Raw genomic sequence first — 16048 nt, 5'->3', positions numbered from 1 at the left:
CTAGGCAACCATGTGAGAAACAGGACAAGAGAAGACACAAAAAGCCAATGAAGAGGGTTAACTATTCAGTTTAAAAAAATATTAGCCAGGTAGACAGATGCCTTGGAGTTGCTGAGAGTCAGTTTCTGGCTGTACTTTGGAAGCAGAGCCAGCATTGTCTGACAGATAAGATACTGCCTAAGACAGAAGAGCAGTAAAGGATTCACTGACAGATGGAATTCTCTTTAACTAAACTGGAGATACTGCTGGGAGAGTGTGGGGCCCACGGAAGTGTGGGGCTCCAACTTGACTGAAGATCAGAGAACTTAAGCCTACTCTTGCTCTTTCAAAGTTATTGACAAGAGGTCTGACCTAAGGAGTGGCTACAAACCAGAGATCCTCACCTACAGTGTGGTTACTTGGTAACTTGGATATTAAGATGTCCCGTAGAGGTGGATCCACTCCACGCTGACCGGAAGTCAGAGAATTTAAGCCTATTGCTTCTCCTTCATGTTTAAGACAGGAGGTTTAAAGCACCTACAGGAGACTTGGTCTAAGGTGTCACTGCATGTCTTGCCTAAATCAACAAAATTCTTAACTCTGGAAATAGTGATTTAATGACTCAAGTATTGAAGCAAGTAATTGTTCTGTTTGTCCTTTGTGTCATGATAAAGCAGTCGTTTGCCTTCTTCCTCCTTTTTGGATTAGGGTATATAAGCATATGGAAAATCAATGCGGGTGTATTCAGGAGTCAGCATTCATTGGATAGCCCTCCCAGTTCTATCTTGTGTCTCTGTGTTTCTTTCACATCTCTGTTTCTTGCCTAACATTTCTAATCCACACACCCCTACCCTGGAACAATCAAACCCGTCAAGGCTGGAGCCCAACAGTGTGTGGCTACAACAGGGAAGCAGGCTATCAGAGATTGGTGATTTGAATCTGTGTTTGTGTGGGATGGAGACGCCTCCATGCTTTTTTAAATATATAACCTGTATTAGACCGTGCTGCCATTTAAGTCTGGCAAGAACAGTGGAAGTGTTTTTGTGTGGTTATCTTTTGGTTTATGAAGAGATGATATTACAGGATGAATTGGTGAGGCCATCCAATTGGCTTGTTTTGGAAACTAGGTTTTTTACATCCCTTTAGGAATGATCTTCTCTGGTTTGTAAGTTACTTCTCTTCTTTTCCTGCTCTTCCCTCTCCCTTCCTTTCTTCTTTCTTTTTCACTTTAGAGGCAGGGTCCAGTACCATGCCTTAGGCTGGCCTGGAACTCACTTTGTAGTCCAGACAGGTCTTGAGCACAAACAGCAGTTCACCTGCCTTTGCCTCCTGAGTACTGGCAGTACGGATGGGAGCCGCCACGCTAGACAGGATTATTTTTCACAGGTAACGTTATGCTTCAGTATTCTCTGAAATGAAAACTACAGTTTTCTTTGATTTGTGCAGTTAAACTGATGTGGTAATTTGTATTTGTAGGTTGCTTGCTTTTTTGAATGTCTGAATTTATTTATTTAATGTTAAGTTCAGCCTTTGTATAACCTTTATGTTACATAGCTATCTCTTTTTTATTACATACACTAGAGACCAGCCTGGTCTACAGAGCCAGTTCCAGGACACAGAGAAACTTAGTCTCAAAAACCAAAACCAACCAACCAAACAAATAAATAAAAATGGATTAAAAATGGATGTAGACTCGGTGTGGTGGTGCATGCTATTAATCCTAGCACTTGGGAGGCAGAGGCAGGTGGATCTCTGTGATTCTGTTTGAGGCCAGCCTGGTCTATAAATCGAGTTCCAGGACAGCTGGGACTGTTACACAGAGAAACCCTGTCTCAATAAATAAGTAAGTAAGTAAATAAATAAAATAGAAAATAAATAAATAAATAAATAAAGGATATACATAGTAGAGTAATGGCAGTGGTCCAGAGGATAAGGAACTCCTAAGGGGTTCATGTGTATTCAAATGGAAGTAGTGTCTGGCTGTAAAGTAATCTGGTATGAGATATAACTGTGTTTTTGTGAGCACATCACAGCTGAATATTTCACTCCTCTCCTCTTCCTTCCCTTAAACTTGCCCCCTTCTGTATCCCCTGTGTCCCCATTCCCTACAGCATCCCCTGCTGGCTGTGGTGGAGATTGGTGCGCTGTGAATTGCACACTCACCTAAGTGAGTACCAGAAGAGGCTAAGAAGCCCTGGCAGCTGGCTGCTGGCTTTCACCAGGAATAGGGACCCTTTGTCTGAATTTCCTGCCCAGGTAATACTTCTCTTCCCCAGTTCTGGTTTCCTTTCTAGAAGCGCGTACTGTACCCCACATAAAGAAATTTCAGTTTTTGAAAGTAGGTAGCTACAAGTTCATATAAATCCTCTTATCCTCTTTTACAATGTCTTTTTTTTTTTTAATTTACAAGGTTTGGCAACTCAGAAAGTTGTAACCGTCCTTTTCTGATGTTGCACAAGGGAGTTTCATGGTGTGTAGCCAGTATATTGCAATAGCAGCTGGCATTTGATGTTTTAGTGGGTATGACTTCATAGACTAATGTGATTACTGAGGTCTGAAGACTCTTAATCATAGAAATGTTTTGATAACTTCTCATTCTTCATTGGAGGCCGAAAGAGTTTATTTTGTGTTTAATATTAATTGTGATCTTTATCATTTAAATCAAGAGTTCTAACTGTGGAAATGGAATCAGTTTGCAGTTTTGCAGCCTTTTTGCCACTCTGTTCTTGCCTTCTGTGTCTCTTTTGAAGATTCATTATCAGTGGGGACTGTGCCACCTGCACATAGTTCCAGCTAATTGGGATACTCCAATAAAAGGATTGCAGTCTGGAGTTGGAGGCTGACCTGGGTGGTGTACACACACACACACACACACACACACACACACACACGAGCTCACACACAGACACATCAGGTCCAAACAAGGATTGCGGAATCTAGAGTTGAAGGCTGACCAGGGCAGGGTACACACAGACACGCACGCACACACACACACACACACACACACACACACACACACACACCAGGTCCAAACAAAGATTGCGGAATCTAGAGTTGAAGGCTGACCAGGGCAGGGTACACACACACACAGAGACACATCAGGTCCAAATGAAAGGATTGCAGAATCTGGAGTTGAAGGATGACCTGGGCAGTGTACACACACACACATACACATCAGGTCCAAACGAAAGACGAAAAAGTAACCTTAGTGAAATTTCACAACTAGTTACTTAGCTGCTTTAGGGTAATGCAGCGGTTAGTAAGCTTGTGTCCATTTGCTCCTCAGCAGTTATTTTGACGCAATGGCCTGGCCCATTCACCATGCTTGCCCATCTTGACTCCATGTAGGCAGTTAGGAGTCCGTATCTCACAGCAAAATTGTCAAACTTTTAGTCACTTTCGAAATTCATTGAAGTGTCTTGGTAACTTTTTTTTTTTTGTTGGTAAGATTTTTTTTTTGTTGGCATTTACGGATGATTCTAATTTTCTCTATATATCTAGTAAATCATCTGGGACAGGTGCTCAAGAAATATAGTTGCAGTTGGTTGCATTTTTTCCCCATTGCACCTCTTCAGCATAGATTTGCTCTGGTCAGTGCTTATCTTATTGGAGATGAGGCATTATGATTGTATTCTGTTGTTTTTTATTTTTGGTAAGATGCATTTATTTTATGTATATGGCTGTTTTGCTTACATGTCTGTCTGTGAACCATGTGTGTGCCCATGGAAGCCAGAAGAGATCATTAGATATCCTGGAATTGGACTTAACTGAACTATATTCTAAGTTTAAACCATTTTCGTGTATCATTACTAGGTTATTTCCAGGCTTAATTCTTGTTTCTTTACCTCCTATATTTTTCTTTTCCCAATCCTGGCCATGGACCCCAGGACCAGGTACATGGTAAGCAAGTGCTTTACCAGTAAGTTGTATCCCCAGCCCTTGTAAGTTTGTTTCTGTTTTTGAGACAAGGTCTCACTAAGTTTCCTAGACAGGCAGGCCTTGAACTGACTTTGCATGCTAGGCAGGACTTGAATTTGGTGCAGCCTCTTGCATAGCTGCATTAACGAATTGTGTCCCCAGACCCAGGTTAGCTCCCATTTGACTCAGTCATGATTCCTTTTTATTAAATGTGCCTTATGTTTATAAACATTTATGTATTATATTTTAGGTGAGTGTTTTTTCTATGTATATGGATGTACACTAGTGACTGTGGTCGCAGAGGAGACAGCAAATCTCTGGAACAGAGTTAGGACAGTTTGAGCTGTCATGTAGGTACAGAGAATTGGATCTGGGTCCTCGGCAGGATCAGCAAGTGCTCTTAACCACTGAGCATCTCTCCAGTGAGACTCTTGAGTTTATCTTCTTGTTCTGAAGTCAGGACATAGCAAGCAGACTATTTGGCACACATTTGAACATCTGCTTTCACTACCCAGATTTAATTATCAGTTTTTCTTCTCTCTCTCTTTTTTTTAACAATCAAATGTTTTCATTTCCTTCTTATTTTACAGTTCTTTATTCTATTCTTAGCACTATTACCAGAACTGTTTCAAACGCTAATCTTAATTTCTTACTAAATCTTTTGGTGATTCATGTTGAAGTTTTAAAGAAAAGCTTGTGTTGGTGGAGGCTGCTTATTTGTTTCCCGGCTGCCCAGACCTGAAATAATCACATAAAACTATGTTAATTAAAACACTGCTTGGCCTATTAGCTTATGCACATTTCTAGTTAACTCTTACATCTTAAATCAACACATCTCTATTACATCTGTGCATCATCACCAGGCTGGGGCATATTGGCAAGGTTCTATCCAGTGTCCAGTGCCTATCTCCTGCAATTGCTACATGACTTCTCTTTGATGCTGCCTGCTCTCCCCTCCTCTGCTTGGAATTCCCACCTTGCCCTATTTTGCACTGCAATAGGCCCAAAACAGCTTCATTATTAACCAGTGGTATTCACAGCATACAGAGGGGAATCCCACATCAAGCTTGTCTATAACAGATTTCTTAAATTCTTTATTTCTTTCTTTGTTCCTTCCTTCCTTCCTTCCTTCCTTCCTTCCTTCCTTCCTTCCTTCCTTCCTTCCTTCCTTTGTTTCTTTCTTACATAGCAATCCCAGTTCCCTCTCCCTCCTCTCCTCCCGCTCCCCTCTTTTTCCCACCCCACCCCTATCTGCTCCTCAGAGAGGTTAAGGCCTCCCCTGAGAAGTCAACTAAGTCTGTCCCATCACCTTGTTAAGGTAGGACCAACCCCCTCCACCTCCCATGCCTAGGCTGAGCAAGGTATCTCTCTATAGAGAATGGGCTCCACAAAGACAGTCCATGCATTATGGTTAGAGCCTGGTTGTTATCATTTATAAAGAGATGGTGGGGGACCGATCCCATGAGGTGTGGTGGCAGGTCCCCTGGTGGGTGGCCTGAGGCCTCGGTGGGAGACAGACTGATACACCATGCAGAGAGAGTTTAGGTATAGAGTTTATTTAGTGGGTTATGGAGGGGGAAGGGAAGAGGAGAAGAAGGTAGGGAGAAGAGAGAGAGGCAGAAGCTGTCTTTTCAGAAGGGGAGAGAGAGAGAGAGAGAGAAGAGAGAGAGAGAGAGAGAGAGAGAGAGAGAGAGAGAGAGAGAGAGAAGAGAAGGGGAGGGGAGGGGAGGGGAGGGGAGGGGAGGGGAAGAGATCAGCTTGCCTTGGCAGAAGGGGGGAGTGGGTGGGGCTTGTCTCTTAAAGGGACAGGGTACCTAGGTGACAAACCAGCCAGCAGATTATACTGGTCTCACTGCCAGTGGTTCCAAATACTGCCCAAGCCATACCCTTGTTACCTGTGTTCAGGGTGCCTGGTTCAGTCCTGTGCAGTTATCAGTCTGGAGTGATCTTTCATGGGTCAGCTAATTCTGTGGGTTTCCCCATCATGATCTTGATCCCTTTGTTTGTATTATCATTCGTCCCTCTCTTTGCCTGAAGCTTGGTCCAGTGGTTAGTTGTGGATCTCTGTTTTTGCTTCCATCTGTTTCTGGAAGAGGGTTCTGGCTTCTCTGGGGTTGTGAACTGTATGTTGGTTATCCTTTGCTTTATGCCTGGTATCTACTTATGAGTGAGTACATACTATGTTTGTCTTTCTGGGTATTGGTTACCTCATTCAGGATGTTTTTTTCTAGTTTGTCCATTTGCCTGCAAATGTAAAGATGTCCTTGTTTTTAAGAGCTGAGTAGCAGTCCATTGTGTAAATGTACCAAATTTTCTTTTTTATATATTTATTTATTTATTATGCATACAATATTCTGTCTGTGTGTATGTCTGCAGGCCAGAAGAGGGCACCAAGACCTCATTACAGATGGTTGTGAGCCACCATGTGGTTGCTGGGAATTGAACTCAAGACCTTTGGAAGAGCAGGCAATGCTCTTAACCACTGAGCCATCTCTCCACTCCCCCCCCCCCCAATTTTCTTTATCCATTCTTTGGTTGAGGGTTATCTAGGCTGTTTCTAGGTTCTGACTATTACGAATAATGCTGCTATGAACATAGTTGAGCAAATGTCCTTGTGGTGTGAGTGTGCCTCTTTTGGGTATATGCCCAAGAGTGGTACTGCTGGATATTGAGGTAGATTGATTTCCTAATTTTCTGAGAAGTCTCAGATTTTTTTTTTACCCCCAAAGCATTGTTTTTGTTTTTTTTTTTGAAACAGAGTCTCTCTACATAGCTATGAGTATTCTGGAACTTACTTTGTAGACCAGGCTGGCCTCAAACTCAGAGATCCACCTGTCTCTGCCTCCTGATTGTTGGGATTAAAAGCATGTGCTATCACATCTGGCCTCAAAGAATTCTTCAGATTGAACTTCAGTTCATAAAGTTGATGAAAGTTGATTTGTATTGACAATGGAACTGTGAGTCAGATAGCATGTCCTATTTATTTTGACTCTTCTCCCACCTGGACTGAGCCACAGTCAGTGTACTTGAGGCATGAGAACACTGATTCATGGGAAGAGCCCTTCTTGTTTGTTTTTACCCAAGGCAAACCATTTCTTTCCTATGAAATGTGTTATACTCCAGTATGATGCTCTGTATTGTAATAGATCTGCTTATGGTCACAGTATGTATGACACTTCATAACCTTGAACACACTGTGGCCTCTGTCAAGATGTCCTCTCTGTCTTTCTCTAGACAGAAACTTTCTCTTATTTATGTGGTTTTTTTTTCAAGACAGGGCTTCTCTGTAGCTTTGGAACCTGTCCTGGAAATTACTTTTGTCCATTTGTTGGAAATCAGTATCCTATAAATTTGGATCTATTTCCGAATGCTGTAGTGTGGTTCATTGACCCATTTTGTATTTACACTGGTATTAGGCTAATGTGATTACTCTGTTCTTTGAGAAATATTGAATTGGTGTAATGCTGCTAACCTTGTTCATCCTTTTGAAAGCTATTTTAGGCCTTCAGCATTTCGGTATGAATTTTAAAATAAGCATGCTATTTCTATCACAAATCCTTATGAAACCTTACTTTTAGTTATCTTAAATTTATGCCTATGTGTGGAGAATTGGTTTTTTTTTTTAACAATACTGAGTCATGGAGCCACTTAAATTTATTTAGCTCTTTAATTAATACATGTTATATACCCTTTTAATTTTTTTTAAAGAATAAATCTTAGACATGGAATTATTTCTCTCTTTTTAAAATTTATTTATTTATACAGTATCCTGCCTGTAGGGCAGAAGAAGGCACCAGATTTCATTATAGATGGCTGTGAGCCACCACATGGTTGCTGGAATTGAACTCAGGACCTCTGGAAGAGCAGTCAGTGCTCTTAACCGCTGAACCATCTCTCCAGCCCCTACCCTTTTAAATTTATACCTCAAAATTTCATATTTTTTACAGTCAGGTGTTGACACATCTGTAATCCCAGCAACCTTGCTTGGCAACCTGAGCTCCCTTTCTGGAGGGAACCAACTGCTGAAATTTGTCTTATAACATCTGCATGGGTGCATTTGCACACAACTACATGAATGCACACATGCATGCACATAAGGATAGTAAAACAAACTCTTTAAAGGGAAGGAAGGAAGCAACCTTTGAGACGACAGTGCTGGGGTAGAGGATGCTGTGATCAGATTACAGGCGTGGTTTTGGGAAAGGAGAGGAACGCGGATGCTCTAGAAGAGCCTCGTTTGTTTCTTAGTCTCCAGTGGAGGAACTTACGGCTGCATAATGCATTTCATGGACGACAAGAAGATATAATTAATTTTAGATTAAGAATTTAATGTTCTTAGACAGTAATCTGGCAGTCTTGATAGATTTGGAAGTCTTTCCAAAAATGCCCTCTCTTGCTGTCTTTAAAATGTGGTATTGTAAGCCAGGTGTGGTGGCTCTTGGGGAGCAGAGGAGGGCAGAATTCTGTGAGTTCAAGGCCAACCTAGTCTACGAAGGGAGTTCTAGTGGCACCCCAATGTAAGAAAAACAAAAGACCATGGCTTGAAGGAGCTTTATCTTTCTAGAAATGGCGTAAGAAATATAGTGACATACAAGCTTATATAACAATGATGGCTTTAATTTGCGTATGTAATATTATTATTATTTGGTGCTAGGGTATCAAACTCAGGACCTCATGCTTGTTAGGCAAGAGCTCTGCCATGGAGCTCAGTATTGAGTTTGATCCCTGTAAACACGAGAAAAACCAATTTTGGTAATGATTGCACTTTGTACTCATTTATTTCAAGTTTGGGATTTGTGTGTGTGTGCGTGTGTGTGTGTTTGTATGTCCTGCTGAGGAGAATTGAGAATCTTGAGAAAAATCATTTTGAAGACTTCTGTCCTAAAATGTTGGTTTGATTCGTTCTCAGTCACACTTGCTATTAGTCAGTTTGATCCTGAGATAATGTATTAGTGTTTCATCAGGAAAGGACAGAATTGAACATGCCTAGGTCATGCCAACCTCTAGATAAATGAGATGTAATTAAGGTTATATTTCACAGTGTTTTAATGTTTGCCTTTCCATGTTCGTGGTGCTTCCTAGAAGAGTGGTGGGCAGCTACTTAAGATATATTTACTTATTAATAGCAAACTTAAAATGTTTAGCAAAAATAAACTAACACATTTGAGATGATTTTATTTATTTTAAATTTTTAGAGAAAGGGTTTCACTATGTAGCCTTTGCTGTCCCAGAACTTATTTTGTAGACTAGGCTTGTCTCAGACTCAGAGATCTGCCTTTCCCTCCCTGCAAGTGCTGGGATTAAAGGCGTGTGCTGCTTTAACTGTCCGGTTTTATTTTCTGTGTGGCTAAACTTAATCATTGTTCAGTGCAGTGGTTATTTGCCTTTTCCATGTAAAACCTTTAACAGTTTGTAAGAGTATGGATGCCATCTAAGAACTGCCATTTGGATACTTATGAGAAAAAAGTATTTAATTAAACAGTTTAACATGTATTGTTAGATTCTCTGTCAAACATAGGCTTCCACGCTGTCCCATGGAACACAATCACAGGCAAGTGTTTGTTTGAAATGACAGCTCTTGTTTGATAGCATATTTTCCAGATGTAGAGCACACTCTTTAGAAGACTAACGCAGCTGTGTGACTAAGAAGAACACACACAGCAGTCGGAAGCATGCCTGTGAGTGCTGAGTGTTTAAGAAGATCCACCTGCCTCTGCCTCCCGAGTGCGCCACCACTGCCTTCTAATATTCTTTTTAGTGCTAAAAATTTAGGTTATACATTCATACATTATGTTTAAATTAATATGGTTATTTATTTATTCGCAAGTAACAGTCTTATGTTGCTTTGGCAAATAAGCAACTATATGATATTGGAAGTTTGTTTGTGTTTTTACTTTTAATTTTTATTACTTTTTATTCATTTTTGTGTTGGAACATGTGTGTGCTCATGGAGATGAGGGACAACTTGTGGGGGTGAGCTCTCTTCTTTTACCTTGTGGGTCCCAGTGTAGGCATAATGAAGGAGGTCCATGAGAGGGTAACATGTTTATTGGGGAACACTCACAGTAAGAAAGCCGTTGCATTCCTCTGCTCTGTGAGCGCTGGAAGTTGTGAACCGAACTCCCATCACCAACCAATAGAGAAAAGTAGTGGGCACGATTCCTGTCTGCGCTTATAGTATCTCAGACTTGGGCTGGTATCCAAAAGGCTATTGGCTCCATGAATTCCCCCAACATTCCAGGGATGGAACTCAAGGTGTCAAGTGTAGGGGCAGGCACCTTTGCCTACTGAGCCCTCTCCCCAGCCCGTCTCATGGTTTGAGAATAAGTCTTCCTGTCTGGACTGTCTCTGAATTCGTCATCCTGCACCTTAACTGTTCAGGTGTTCAACATGGTTACAGGCTTGTGCCACCGGGAGAGCTTCGTTTCTGTGATGAAACTGTAAAACCACCTTGATGAAAATGGGTATAAATATGGTTAAAATTTACAGTGTATAATATCAGATATAAAATGTGTGGCTTCTGAGCTACAGTGCTCAGAATCACCTACCTGAGGAGATGTTCTCGTTTCCTTTACCCTGAGGAGGCTGAGGCATCCACAGGTAGGGAAGGGGGTCTTACTGCAGTGTCTTTATGATGTGCTCCCTTAAACCAATGGTTGATCTTCGTTTATGTAAAACTTTCCCTTGTTTCCTCTGAATCATCATGTACTGCAGTGTTTTAGACATAATTAGATGATAATAATTGTGTATTGATTATAAAATGTAATTTAAATAAAATTCATTTGCTTGTAACTTTTATTGCTGAAGATTTCATATTTTGTTACTAAGCTAGTAAATTTGTTTTCATGTATTATGTGTGATTAAAGAAGATACTTGTTGAAATGGAAGCTATTTTTGAGTATTTTTAAAGTTTCTATATTAAAAACATGATAGACAGGCTGGAGAGATGGCTCAGCAGTTAAAAACACTTCTTACTCTGGCAGGGGACCCAGTGCCCTCTTCTGTCTTTTTTTTTTTTTTTTTTTTGGCTTTTGAAGACAGGTTTTCTTTGGAGCTTGTCTTGTAACTCGCTGTGTAGACAAGGCTGGCCTTAAACTCACAGAGATTCGCCTTTCTCTGCCTCCTGAGTGCTGGGATTCAAGGTGTGTGCCACCATTGCCCGACACCCTCTTCTGTCTCAGCAGGCATCAGGCACTGATTTGATAGACAGATATTCATGTTGGCAAAACACTCCTGCATGTAAAAAAATAAATAAATCTTTAAAAATGTGATAGCCAATAAAATACACACATTTGTATTAACGTGTGTCTGTTATAGCCAGAAGAGGAGTTGGATTCCCCTGAGCTAGAGTTACAGACAGTTTGAACCGTTGTGTGGGAACAGAGCCTAGGTCGTCTGCAAGAGCAGCCAATGCTCTTAACCACTGAGCCATCTCTTCAGCCTGGCCATACAGGTTCAAAGTAAGACCCTTTACACGACATAATGTTGACATAGTATTGAAATTTTGGTCTGTATTTGGAGTTTTTCTAAGTAATTATTGGGGATGGAGAGAGTCGTTACAGCACTCATTTAGCATAAGTGAGGGACTGGGCTATGGCCCCAATACTGAGAAAAAAGGAAAGGAAGGAAGGAAGGAAGGAGGGAGAGAGGGAGGGAAGGAAGAAAAGAGGAAGAGTTTTGTTGATTTGATCTTTACCGTGTGGTGTGGCCATTCCGGCTTTGACTATTGGCAGGTTCCCCTTTCTTATCAGTTGAGTTTCTGGATTCTGTTCTCTTTCTGTCTGTCTTCCAGATAAATATTCACGAGTTTAAGTCATTGGGCTAGGTTTCTTACTCCTTCCCTTTACACTGTAGTTTTAAAATATTTGTGTACCTCAAATATTTAGTGATTATTCAGTAAGCTAAAACAATTTACTTGATTTCAGATTATAACATATTCTGAGTCAAGTCTACTATTATAGCCAGAACATTGATACTGTTCATGAGAATTACTACACTATCTGGGAACTTTTTCGTTGATACTGTTCGTGTGAATTGCTACACTATGTGGGAACGTGAGAATTGCTACTCTATCTGGGAACTCTTTCATTGATACTGTTCGTGAGAAATACTGCACTCTTTGGGAACTCTTTCATTGATACTATTCGTGAGAATTACTACATTCTCTGGCAACTCTTTCATTGATACTGTTCATGAGAATTACTACATTCTCTGGGAACTTCAAGTGGAAGCTTAGGAAAGAGACTGCAGCAACACTTGGAAAAGCATAGTAGACATGTTGTTCTCATATAGTGATACTTTATTGCAATGTTTTCCCATGTTCACAAACGGAAAACACACAATATACACTTAATGAAAGTTTACCTTTCCTCTTCCAGTCTCACATAAATATGGATGAAAAACCATTTTCTTGTAGCATGATATTAAGTGGTTGGTAAGCATTTGTATGTAAACGCAATATATAAAAAATAAGCCATATGTATGGATAATAGAAAATATATAGCTTAGACTATACAATGGCTATTAGTCAAAGAAACCAGCTGCCATATAACTGAATGTGACAGTTGTCTGGGAGTCTCCACCTATTGAGAACAGTTTAAAGAATGAGCAATATTAATGTCTTCAAGCTTAGCTTCAGAGCTCGGTAGTTTTAAAGTCCCTTTAGGCAAGCGGGAACTCCTGACATTCTCCAGTTCAGACTGCATTGGTAGCAGATGTATAGCCAGTTAAGACAAGGAGTTCTTAACTGACATCTGTCTAGTACCGGGTGTTCTGGATAGCACCTACCCTTAAGCCGTGCTGACCATCGGTCCAGTTTATTTTCCATTCTACAGGGAGCAAATGGAGCATCAGCAAGGTGACCCAGTTGTGGCTGAATTGGGGCTCACACCTCTTTCTGTTGCATTGAAGCTCTTGCATAACTTCACCCTTTATTATGAACCAAATTGAGAACAGAATTTGCTGTTATATATTTACATATGTTTAGATCTTTTTCCTCCTTCACCTTTTGTCAGACTTTTTGTGTTCTGATGAAGTTTTTGTCTTTATAAGAACTATAAATACCCCTTCCAGAACACTTAAGCGTACTGAGAAGTATGAAAATGGAGAGCTAAGCACACCCTCACCACTCTAGGTTGTCAAAGTGCACACACACAATATATAGCATACACACAAACTGATTTTTCTGGGGCTAGGAAGATGGCTCAGTAGTTGTGATTACTGACTGCTCTTCCAGAGAACCTGGGTTTGATTCCCAACACCCACATGGTGGCTCACAATCACCAGCGGCTCTGACAACCTCCCCAGGTCTCCTTGAACACCAGGCAAACACATGGTACCCATACATGCAGATAAAATACCTATAGAAAATAATAAAAGAAAACAAAAACCCAGAAAACTACGCTTAAAATGATTTCCGGAGACAGTTCGGCCTGACAGAAAACATGTACAGAGAGTAATCATTTATATGTGCTGGTGACTCACATACAAAATATTTCTCTCGAATTTCGTCGGCCAGAGACCAGTCAGGGATAAACTCTGAAAGTTGAGCATATGGCATTTTCAAAGATTTTTATTTATCATGTATGCCGTGTTCTGCCTGCGTGTATGCCCGCAGGCCAGAAGAGGGCGCCAGATCACATTACAGATGGTTGTGAGCCACCATGTGGTTGCCGGGAATCTGAACTCAGTACCTCTGGAAAAGCAGCCAGTGCTCTTAACTGCTGAGCCATCTCTCCAGCCTACGTATGAAAAATTCAACAATATGGGTCTGAACGTGTAGCTCAGTTGCTATTGGTCTAGTGCTTGCCTAGCATGTGTGAAGCCCTGGACCCCATGCCATATAAACTGGACCTACTGATGCTGCCTGGAATCCTAGCATTCAGGAGCATCCGAAATTAGCTACGTAAGAGGTTTGAGACCAGTCTGCACTGTATGATATAGTCTCAAAAAAATTAAGTTCACAAGTTTTATAAATTGAGAACGTGTTATAGTCTAGAAAAGTGCACCATAAAATGAGTAACAGGAAGCTATTTCTTGGAGGTATTTGCTCTTCCTGTCCAAGGGGAAACGTTTTTGTGTTCTGAAGTGTGAAAAAAGTCCTCTTTGAGTGTGGCAGTGGAAGAGCCTTTTCCTGCCGTCTCTAGGAGGCAGAGCTCTCTGTTGATTTCCTGTCCCTTTAAGACCTGGCATTTCCTCGCTCACCTTTGTGAACACAGCTAGGAAAGCTAATAACAGGTGCAGTGTATCTGCTCTTATGTTGAGGTCTTTGATTTATTTGGAGTTGAGTCTTGCACAAGGCGATAAGTGTGGCTCTTTCTTCTACATGCAGACATCCAGTTTGACCAGCACCGTTAGTTGAAGTTTTTTTTTTTTCCAGTGTTTATTCTGGCTTCTTTATCATCGTTAAAGCTTGGGAACCAGAGTGCCTGTGTTCAGTTCCTGGCCCTAGCTCTTTGTATGTCTGTGAGCATGTTATTTGAATTTTTTAAAATAAAATATTCATTCTTGTACATGTATTGACTTTTGCCTACATGTATGCTGTGCACCATGTGCATGCCCGGTGCTCAGTGAGGCTTTGGAGGTCCAGGTACTTGTGAATTGCCCTGTGGGTACTGGGCATTGACCTAGGGTTCTCTGGAAGAGCAACATCAAGCCATCTCCCCAGCCCATTATTTAACATCTTAATGACTCAGTTTCTCCAGTTCAAATTTATTTACTTACTGTGTGCATGCATGCATATGTGCTGTAGAGTGAGTATGGAGGGGAGAGGACAGCTTGCAGGATTTGGTTTTCACCTTCCACCATGTAGGTTCTCAGGCTTGGTGCCAAATGCCTTCACCTGCTGATCCCTCTTGCCAGCCCAGTTTCCCCACTTTTAGGATGAAGGCTGTAATTATACACACTTCAGAGGGTTATTAGCTGAGATGCAGTCTATAAAGTTCTTCAAAACAGCCCTTGACGGAAGTGTCAACTTCTGATAACAGCCAGCCATTGTTACAATACGAACAGTCCGGAAATAGGCGGAAAAGAACAGCTTTCCTCTAGGAGAAGTCGGGAGAGTTTCTGAGTTTCACTTGACCTGGATATTAGCTGGCAGTCTGTCCCTGTATTAGAGAACCTGACACAGGCTATGTGAGAGGTATTTAGATCACTGTTTTGACGGCTCAGGGTTCACATGGCTCAGGCTTGATCCCTGGCTGTATCTCCAGGTGCAAATGGCAGATAGCAATGGCAGAAGAATATATTGGGAACACACACGTGATGATATCTTGAACCAGGAGCAAGAGAGACGGGGAGTGAGAAAGAGACAGACCAGAGCCCTATCATCCCTAAGGACCTAAGAACCGGTCACAGGGTCATAGGTCAGAGGCCTGACTCAGCTATCATTCCAGGAATTAAAGGGAAAAAAACAGCGGAAGAAAGGTGGGGCGGGGCTGGAATCAGTGCGGCCAACAGGTAAAGACAAGAGGTCAAGCATTCACCAGGAAGAACTGGCTCAGGGGTGAGAGGTAGGCAAGGATTAAGGAGTCTGTCATGCTGGCTGTGGTCTGGCTGGGCCTCATCTCAGGTCTGGATTTTCCAGGTTCTAGAGAAGTCAATAGAGATTGTCACCCCCATTTGGTGGGGATGGGGTGGGGGGTGAAGGTAGGAGAGGAGAGAGGCAGTCTCACCATGAAGTGGTCTGCCAAAAATTCTGTCCCTGAGTTCTGAGGTGACTGCAAGTTATGAACAAAGGCCAGAAGCTTCTAGATGCTGCTCCAGGACAAGTAGAACCTGGGGTAAAAACTAACCTTTGAATGCCCTTTCTTTTCTTTTCTTTTCTTTTCTTTCTTTCTTCCTTTCTTTCTTTTTCTTTTTTTCTTTCTTTCTTTTTTTTGGTGCCCTTAATCTGGAAGTGAGTTGAGATAGGATAAGTATATTTAGAGCTAATCAACCTTGTATTACCAGTTTTTATGCAGAGACTCCGTAAATAATTAATTTGCCGATATGCGATGAGCAGGAATCTCATCTGAAATTCGAAGACAGAGACAGATGTAAAATGAGGGCCCATTTGTCAGGTTTATCCTGTTTTTAGCTGTCTATTGTGACATTTGCAGGCATGTGTGTGTGTGTGTGTGCATGCGCATGCATCTAATTAAGCAACTCTAAG

The 16048-nt window shown here is 41.4% G+C and overlaps 1 protein-coding gene across 2 annotated transcripts in view; it reads left to right on the top strand.

Annotated features, from left to right (window-relative positions):
- The window catches only part of Bltp3b (bridge-like lipid transfer protein family member 3B), a 67117-nt gene that overhangs the window by 7074 nt on the left and 43995 nt on the right, over positions 1 to 16048 (top strand). The window contains exon 1 of one of the 2 annotated variants that reach the window (XM_075954675.1): positions 2110 to 2235. The exons of the other annotated variant lie outside the window; for it this stretch is intronic. The gene's annotated coding sequence lies outside the window, so the exon portion shown is untranslated. Of the gene's footprint in view, positions 1 to 2109; positions 2236 to 16048 lie in introns of those variants that run through there. 2 annotated transcript variants of the gene reach the window in all.

The sequence above is a fragment of the Microtus pennsylvanicus genome, chromosome 20 (genome assembly GCF_037038515.1).
Source record: "Microtus pennsylvanicus isolate mMicPen1 chromosome 20, mMicPen1.hap1, whole genome shotgun sequence".
Taxonomy (NCBI): domain Eukaryota; kingdom Metazoa; phylum Chordata; class Mammalia; order Rodentia; family Cricetidae; genus Microtus; species Microtus pennsylvanicus.
Note: the sequence above shows the minus strand (reverse complement) of the source record. Positions and strands in the feature narration are given on the sequence as shown.